This window comes from Culex pipiens, chromosome 3, assembly GCF_016801865.2.
Source record: "Culex pipiens pallens isolate TS chromosome 3, TS_CPP_V2, whole genome shotgun sequence".
NCBI classification, from domain to species: Eukaryota; Metazoa; Arthropoda; class Insecta; order Diptera; family Culicidae; genus Culex; species Culex pipiens.
This window is the reverse complement of record NC_068939.1, coordinates 78,718,549-78,727,382: the sequence shown is the minus strand read 5'-3', so window position 1 is coordinate 78,727,382 and position 8,834 is coordinate 78,718,549.

Genomic DNA, 8,834 nt, shown 5'->3' with positions numbered 1-8,834 from the left:
AGAAGTGACCCCCACCACCACCACGTTGAGACGGGACGGCGGATGTGGTAACGCCGTCGTCACTTTCGGACCGAACTGAACAATCAAAGCAAATTTGGCTAAAGAGAGTAAAGAGCTGTGCGCGGGGTTCGTTTCTTGTTTGGCGGCATTCAAGTCTACTATAGTCTAGTTGCTGCGGGGATGAGTTCGTTGAGAATAGCTTGAAGTTGGAGGTAAGTACTTGCTGGTGCACTGTTGAATTGAGCAGCTTTGGGATGTTTGCAAAGGCAGTTACACCGGTTAGCTTTCACCGATCGGGAAACTTGTTAAATAACTATGATATATAATAGAACTTGCAGTAATTCTTCCAAAATAAATTATTTCAAATTATTTCCAATGAAACAAATGTTTACCTTCTCATGTTTTTTCAAAGTCAGTCTAAATTTTAATTTAACTTCCAATTACCAAAAAACTAATCTGTTCAGGAATACAGTTCCATCTCGATTATCCGAAGCTCTTCATAGAAACCTCTGATAATCAATTATTGGAAAATACATTTTTGCTTCTTTTTTAATTCTTATTTTGTAAAGGTAAATTCGAGTTCAGTAAGATTCGAGTGATTGATAACCTCAAGTCATCAAATAAATATTCTCAATAGTCCTTGCATCCATTTTGGATCAGATAGTCGTATCACTTAAAAGCACTTTTTGAGTCAAAAAAAATAAATAAAATAAATAACAAAATAGACAGCTAAAATTTATTTTTTAGTGGTTCGTGGTTCAAAATTCAATTTTCGGGATGACTTTGGATAATCTAGCCTGAACGAGTGCGATCGGCCATCTTTTCGTTTAAAATTTCTATTTTGGTTCGAAAAGATAGAAGAATAAAATGCCCTGAAAAAAGATTAAAAGCAACACAAAAGCCTTTGACAAATTGGTATAAACTTATGCAAAATTGGACGAGCTTTCGTGTAAATATATTGGACTTACGACAATGGTCAATATGGAGAATTTTGGGATTTTTGTATTTTTTTAGGAGAGACATTCAACATCTTAGGCTATTTTAACAAAACAAAAAAACCTTCAAATATGACATTTAAACTACGTTTTTTTTCTTTCAGTGTATTTTTTTCAGAAAGCTCGTCAAATTTCATACAAGATTGTCTTTGACCACATTTTTATACGATGCACAAAATTATTTAAATAACTATCGCCTTTCTCAAATGTCACATTCGAGTGTCACTGGCTCCATATAAACACAATAATGGCTCATACAAGCGTAGGATAACATGTCTACAAAGTATCATTGATATCTGAGAGGGTCGAGTACAAAAGTACCTGAAAAAAACCTGCTTTGGGCTGGATTGCTATATATCAATATCACTTAAGGGGTAAAATACATGTAAATCGACAAAAATGTAAGAGGTTGGTGTGAGCACACACTTAATTTATTTCAAAATCTGTTTTCAGGGCATTAAAATATACATTTTCATCTATTATCAAAACAAATTTGAAGACATTTGGTTGTATCATTGCCAAGATATAGCTATTTGAAGTTAGCAGTTTCAAAAAACGGGTGCCACGATATCTCAACACTGCCTTGACCAAATCGGCTCAAAATTTCGGTGAAGACTCGTTAAACCAGTCTTGTGTGCATGACGAAGGCCGATTTTCAAAAAAAATATTTCAACAAAAGATAAAAATAATTTTGTGTTTTTCATGTAAAAATTAGTCAGTTTTTGATTTTTGATTTTTTTAAAAAGCAAAATTTCAAAATCGGACTTCGTCATGCACACGGGATATGTTTTGGGAGTCTTCACCCCGAATTTCAGCCAATTTGGCCCATCCCATCTCGAGATATCGTGGCACCCGTAAATCAACTCGGTGTTTCGAGAAAACACTCAGAAAGTTTGACAGTCCGCTTTGCGCACGGCAAATGTTGAGCTTAAAATCGTCTCTAACTCAGTTTAATCATGGAATATCTTCATGAATGTTTCAGGAGTGATTGAAAATCATCTTTTTGCAATTCCGTCGTGAAACTTCTTATTTTTCCTGTCATTCTCAAACGATGAAACAGCCTACTTTTCTGTACCAAAAATACCAGAATCGAATAGTTACCCTTTTCAAAATAAATACTGAAAAGTTCTACTTTTCAGCACTGAAATGGGTGCTGAAAAGTTGAACTTTTCAGCACTTGTTTCGAAAAGTAACACTTTTCAACACTATTTTGATTTAAACGATTTATTGAAAAAATACATGAAAATTTTACTTAAAATTTCACTCAATGGGTGTTTTTACGGAATTGCAAAAAATGTTGTATGGAACTCGTTGCAAAACTTGATTTTTTCAGCACTCTTCGTATTTATCCAACTCGGTGAACCTCGTTGGATAAATGTACGACTCGTGCTGAAAAAATCCTCTTTTTGCAACTTGTTGCATAAACTACTATTTTAGTGGATTCAATAAATTTTCTGTGATATGAAATTTTGTGATTTTCTACATGTATGTAACCCCTTAAGGCCGTTGCAAATATTTTTTGAAGTTTATGTCCCTCGACTCTGGTCGAGATCGAGAGGGGGCAAAAAATAAATAAAAATAAAAATGAAATAACAAGCATAAACTTTGAAACATATTTGCTACGGCCTAAGTGGGCAAATCTTGAGACAAGGAGACAGAATACTTTCAGACGCTTTTTAAAGGTCTTTACTTTTTTATAATTTCTGGCCACTTATGTAACATTCGGGATTATGCGAAAACGCATTTTGATAGATAACTTTTTAACTTTTTAAAGAAATTTCAAACAATTCAATGACGATGTATGGATTTGTATAGCGATTTCTTCGATGAACAAACCTACAAATAGATTAACTGGACATAATTTCATTCAAGGGGGGAAAAACAATCAAACATAAAGGCAGATTTTTATTAGTAAAATGTTAGCTAATTGCTCCGCCGGTAGTTTAGTCATTCAGCAAGATAAAATTAATAAATAAAACGACATAAATGAATGCATGTGACATTTTATAAACTATCAAAAACATTAAATAAAGCAATCACCCTTTTGTCGTCTAACACTCTCTTTCGCAATGACGAAATGGCGATCTCACATCGAACTGCGACTGTTACTTTTTTTCCAAACCGACCTGTGCCTGTCATCTGTCGCGAATTTCTATTGCCAAAAGTGCTCTAAACTGCCAAAAGCTTGGCGTCGTGGGGTTAGCACTCTGAGAGATGCCCAGATGACAGTGGTTTACCTTGAGCTACTAAAATTTCCGAAAACTGTCCATTTTTTGTTTCAGGGGGTTTTTGGTTTTTTTTACAGCTTTGTTTATTTCTGGCGATACACCAAATTCCGTTAGAATTTGGTCGGTTATTGATGCGTCAGTTTGCGGACAACTTGTTTGTATTTGTTATATAATTATTGGAATTAAATCCTTCGATTAGCAAGATCTTCAATGGTATTAGGAAATTAAAAATTCAGTTAGCAATTTGGAAGACGATTGAAAACTTATTTAAAATTTAAAATTATTTCGTGTTCAAAGATCACCGAAAATATTCTGATTTTTGGCGACTCACCGCGAAGGTCAATGGTTTCAAACTGTTGTGTAACAGCCCATGTGCGATTTGAAAGCCGGCTGTTTTATCTGAATGGCCAAAACTTGCTGAATTAATTAGTCAACGGCGGGAAGATCGGCCAAGCCTCCTTGAAAACGCATGAGATGTTTGGTGAATCTTTGCTGTCAAACCGGTTGTTTCGCGACTCAAATTTGGTTATTTTTGGTTAGTTTCTGCCGTGAGAGATCGAGATCAATACCGACATCGAGAGCCAACATCCGGACAATGGGGTGACTAATTTGGGGTTTGAATAGTGAAAGTTTTCCCCACGATTTTTATGATCTTGTCACAGAAAAAAGTGTTAGACAGAAGTAGTATCAAACATAACGATACGAAAATGTACTGCCCTAAAAATATAGGGGCAATCAAATATATTTAAAAAAAACATAAAAAAAATTAATGGAATTAGCCGCGCAATCAGCTGAAATCAATTAAATTTGCATTTTTCTCCATTCACAATAATATGTATTTAGCATTCTTGAACCAGTTTAAAAAATCGTTTATATCGATGCCTCTGTGCTCTCTTATGCTAACTAAATAGGAAAACCAACAAGCTTAGAACAAGAGAGCACAAAGGCATCAATATGCGAAAATCAAAAATTATTTTTTTCTGAAAAATTGGTTTCTTCAAATCATTTTTTTTGTAAGCTGATGATTGTAAGCCAGATTTTCTTGAGCTCAGGCATGTGTTTAAAAATTTAAATTTTCTGTTTTTGGCCCTCCCCTTTCGACTTCGATCACAATCAAGAAACGTCAATTTCGAAAAATACTGGCATCCTCCTGAGGCGTTATTCACTAAAAGATAAGTTCGTTTATTACATTTTCAGTTTTTTTTGTATTATTTCATAAAAAAAGAAAAGTAAAAACATTTCAATAAGTAAATTTTAATAACAGTCCAGACATAATTATCCAAATTCGATTATCCGAATGTTTGTATGGGATTCAGATAATCGAATCATGGAAAAAATCGTTTCGTATTTTATTATTTTCTAACTAACTTTCTAAATACTAAGTGTTTTTTTTTCTCAATATTCCATCACCGCCAATTAGGCTGTCATCTTGGATTTTAAAATTCTATACCCTTTTATCTACTAGGTTTAGAGCTCGATAATCAAACATAAGACAATGAAGGCCTTCGGATCATTCAGTCTTGACTGTACTGAGTAATTCGTTACGTTGTTTCGACTTTTCTTTGTACTCACATTGTATACACATTTAAAAATGTCAAAATTAAGTGTTTATTAGAAAAAAAGCAAAATAAAAGACAAACCAAACATTCAAAACAAAAAAAGGATTTTTACGTTTTCCTATTTATTTCCTGAAATGACATTTTTTTTTCTTTTTTTTTCATAAAATTATTTCCTGAAATGACCTTGGATAATTCTCCGCCAACTCACACAGCAGTTGCCCCGACCCCTCTTCGATTTGCGTGAAACTTTATCCTAAGGGTTAACTTTTGTCCCTGATTAAAATCTCAGAAAAATCAGCCATTTTCCGTTACTAAACAGTAAATTTTTTAGGAACATGTCATCACTGACGAACTGACGTGCCACCAGGAACAAATTTGTCGATCATTTTTGACCGCACACTGTTTCTTTTTCTTTGTACTATTCTCTTCTTCGGCGATTGTCAGAATTCGAGTTTGACGTTTTGTCACATCAGCTGCTTCCTTGCTGTGAAGAATTCTGGAACAACATGTGAAAATGGCGGATAAGAGTTGAAATGAAATGTGAGGAAAGTCTAAAACAAGCCTGATTTGGAAGTTTAACGCAATTTGTTGCCTCATTTCCCATTACAAAATGCAAGATTTGCAAAATATTCACTGTTAAGTTCGGAATTCGCAAACGCTTTTAGGTTCCAATATTTTCCCCCCATTTTCATTTGTTGTTCCAGAAAATTTCTCAGCGACTGCAGATGCGCATCTGTCAAATCGTCTGTTTGACAATCGCTGATCACTGAGGGTGAGTGAGAAGGAAGATAGAAAAGTGCGGTCAAGTTTGAATTCGGGGTGGCACGTCAGTTCGTCAGTGATGTCATTTTAAGGGAAATTTTATGTACTTTTTGTATCTACATTAACCCAGAAGGGTAATTTTTTCAATTAGAAAAAAAATTTTGCATTTTAAAATTTCGTGTTTTTTCTAACTTTGCAGGGTTATTTTTTAGAGTGTAACAATGTTCTACAAAGTTGTAGAGCAGAAAATTATATAAAAACACAAGGGGATTGCTTATAAACATCACGAGTTATCGCGATTTTACGAAAAACAAAGTTTTCAAATAGTTGCGACAGACACGGACGACGAAACAAAGAGAAACGCAAAATGTAACTTTTTCAAAACTTTTTTTCGTTAAATTGCGATAACTCGTGATGTTTATAAGCAAACCCTTTACGTTTTTATATCAAATTTTTGTAATTGTCTGCTCTACAACTTTGTAGACCATCAATACACTCTAAAAAATAACCCGGCAAATTTAGAAAAACAGAAATTTTAAAATGGAAAAATTTGGTTTCAAATGAAAAAAATACCTTTCTGAGTTAATGTAGATTCTAGAAGTACATAAAATTTTCATTAATATGACTTGTTCCAAAAAAAACTTATAGTTGAGTAACGGAAAATGGCAGGGTTTTTTAAACTTTTTTAGTGTTTTTTTTCGATGAAAAATTTGTTTTTTTTTCGGATTTTTAAGGACGCCATCAAATCGGGCGTCCAGTTTTACATAAAAGTCCCTTTGGCCCAAATTTCTATCTCATCACCGTTTCAGGCTGCAAATTATTGAAAAATACCTCTTTTTTCGCATGTTCAAAAATGGAAGGGGTCGTACCGCCCTTCGTCACGCGATATCAAAAAACGGATTCGTGTTCAGGGACAAAAGTTACCCCTTAGGACAAAGTTTCACGCAAATCGAAGAGGGGTCGGGGCAATTTTTTCCCGATTTCGTGTGAGATGGTGAAGAATTTCCCCCTTTCTATAACCTACAACTTTGTAGGAGATACCAAATCTCGGCAAAGTTTGCGAATTCCTAGAGAATTGCTCTACTGCAACTTTTTTCACGAATTGGATTCCACAAAGCTGTTCCAATCTGCATCAGTTACTGTCAACATACAAGGGCAATTTTAGATCACGAAACCAGGACTCATTTTTCGATATCTCGTGACGTAAGGATAGTTTCGTCACTCAACTGTAGCGACTTGTTATTTTATGAGAAATTTTAATGAATTTTTCGAAAAAGAGCATCGTCATTAGGGTTGGCATTGGGTTCGGGAGTGAATTTGGGTCATACAAATTTCTGCATTTTTGTATGACCCAATCTCACCCCCCATACCCAATGTCACCCCTGTCGACAGTACTAAAACATCACCCATTTGAATTTAACTTGGGAGAAACTTTCATCTATCGATGTCTAACAAATTCGTTAAAAAAACGTTTCCCTTCAATTTTTGTTCAAATCGAGAAATGTTGAGTCCAGAATTGTACTCAGTTGACATGTAAATATATGTAATAGGGTGGGTACGGATTTTGAAAAGTTCTCAGATCAAGTTCTGGTGTGGTTCCCCTTGTAGGGAATACCCATAGGGACTCTCACGCCAAATTTCAGATCATTTGGTTGAAAACTGGCTTGTCTCAAGCGGGTTCAAGTTTACATGGAAATTACTATGGGAAATTTTGAATTTTCGTTCATTCGCTCCTACAGGCCTGCGAAAAAAATGTAGAAACTTCTAGGATGGCCAGAAATGAGCGGAATCGTCTGGAGAACAACTTTTCCTAAGAGACCAGGTCGATTCGTTCAACCCTCATCGAGCTCAACGGCAATACATCCGGGGTTTTCGGAACCAACCGTTTTCCCCAGAAAAGCATCAAATTTTCCTTAGCATGCAAGGTTGAAAAAAATCTCTTCGAGCGAATAATGATTGTCTGAAGAAAGGCCCTCTGAGTATGCTTTGATCTCGTTTTTCCTGACTGCTACTTGATCGCTGGGTGTGGCAGAGACGAATAAAAATTTGAATGATTGGGTTTAGTCATCAACTTGCTGCGATCAAGATCCAATCCTGCCCCTTTACTGCCAGCAGTCATGGGTTGTTACAATCATCGACAGCACTTTTGACGAATGACAGCTAGTCGTGGCAATTTGAGAATAAAGATTATTCTCAGCAGTCTTATTCGTGGGGTGTAACAGGCAGCGATTATTCGCAAAATTAATCATAGTCGCCAGATTTTCAACACTGTTAGCATGCTATGAATGATTGATGAACACCGTGACGCCACATGTCAAACAGCTACCACGTGATTGTAAAATTTGCACCATAACATTTTTTTCTTATTTGGAGGTTTAGAATACAACTAAATAGTATCAGGATAACCAATAATTGTAATTCTATAGTTCAAAAAATATTTTTTTATTTGCGATGCTAGTCCACGTGGTAGCTGTTTGACATGTGGCGTCGCGGTGTTCATCAATCATTCATAGCATGCTAAGGAAAATTTGATGCTTTTCTGGGGAAAACGGTTGGTTCCGAAAACCCCGGATGTATTGCCGTTGAGCTCGATGGGGGTTGAACGAATCGACCTGGTCTCTTAGGGAAAGTTGTTCTCCAGACGATTCCGCTTATTTCTGGCCATCCTAGAAGTTTCTACATGTTTTCCCCAGGCCTGTAGGAGCGAATGAACGAAAATTCAAAATTTCCCATAGTAATTTCCATGTAAACTTGAACCCGCTTGAGACAAGCCAGTTTCCAACCAAATGAGCTGAAATTTGGCGTGAGAGTCCCTATGGGTATGCCCTACAAGGGGAACCACACCAGAACTTGATCTGAGAACTTTTCAAAATCCGTACCCACCCTAATATGTAATCAATGGAGTTGCTTGCATTCATATCGAGTCATCATAATTTAACGAAAAGTGGTATGTAGAACTGTTTTTTTTACCAGTTTTCAGGGTATTGGTATTTTAAAACTAAAACAACATTTATTTCTTTGTCTTACTGTTATTTATAAATGTTGAAAAAAAAAACTTCCACTGGGTATTGTGTTTGTTGACATTGATTTTTATCAAATGACAACGGTATATATCAATGGAATTTAGAACAATACTTATGCATACTACTCACCATAACCAGTTGATATATTAATTATTGCAGAAACGTTCTAAAAAATGATCTAATCATTTCAGTCGTGCAAAATAAACTAGATTTTCTGAAACGGTGTTGTTTCCAAATATATGTTTTTTTTTCTGGTGCTTAGGGTTG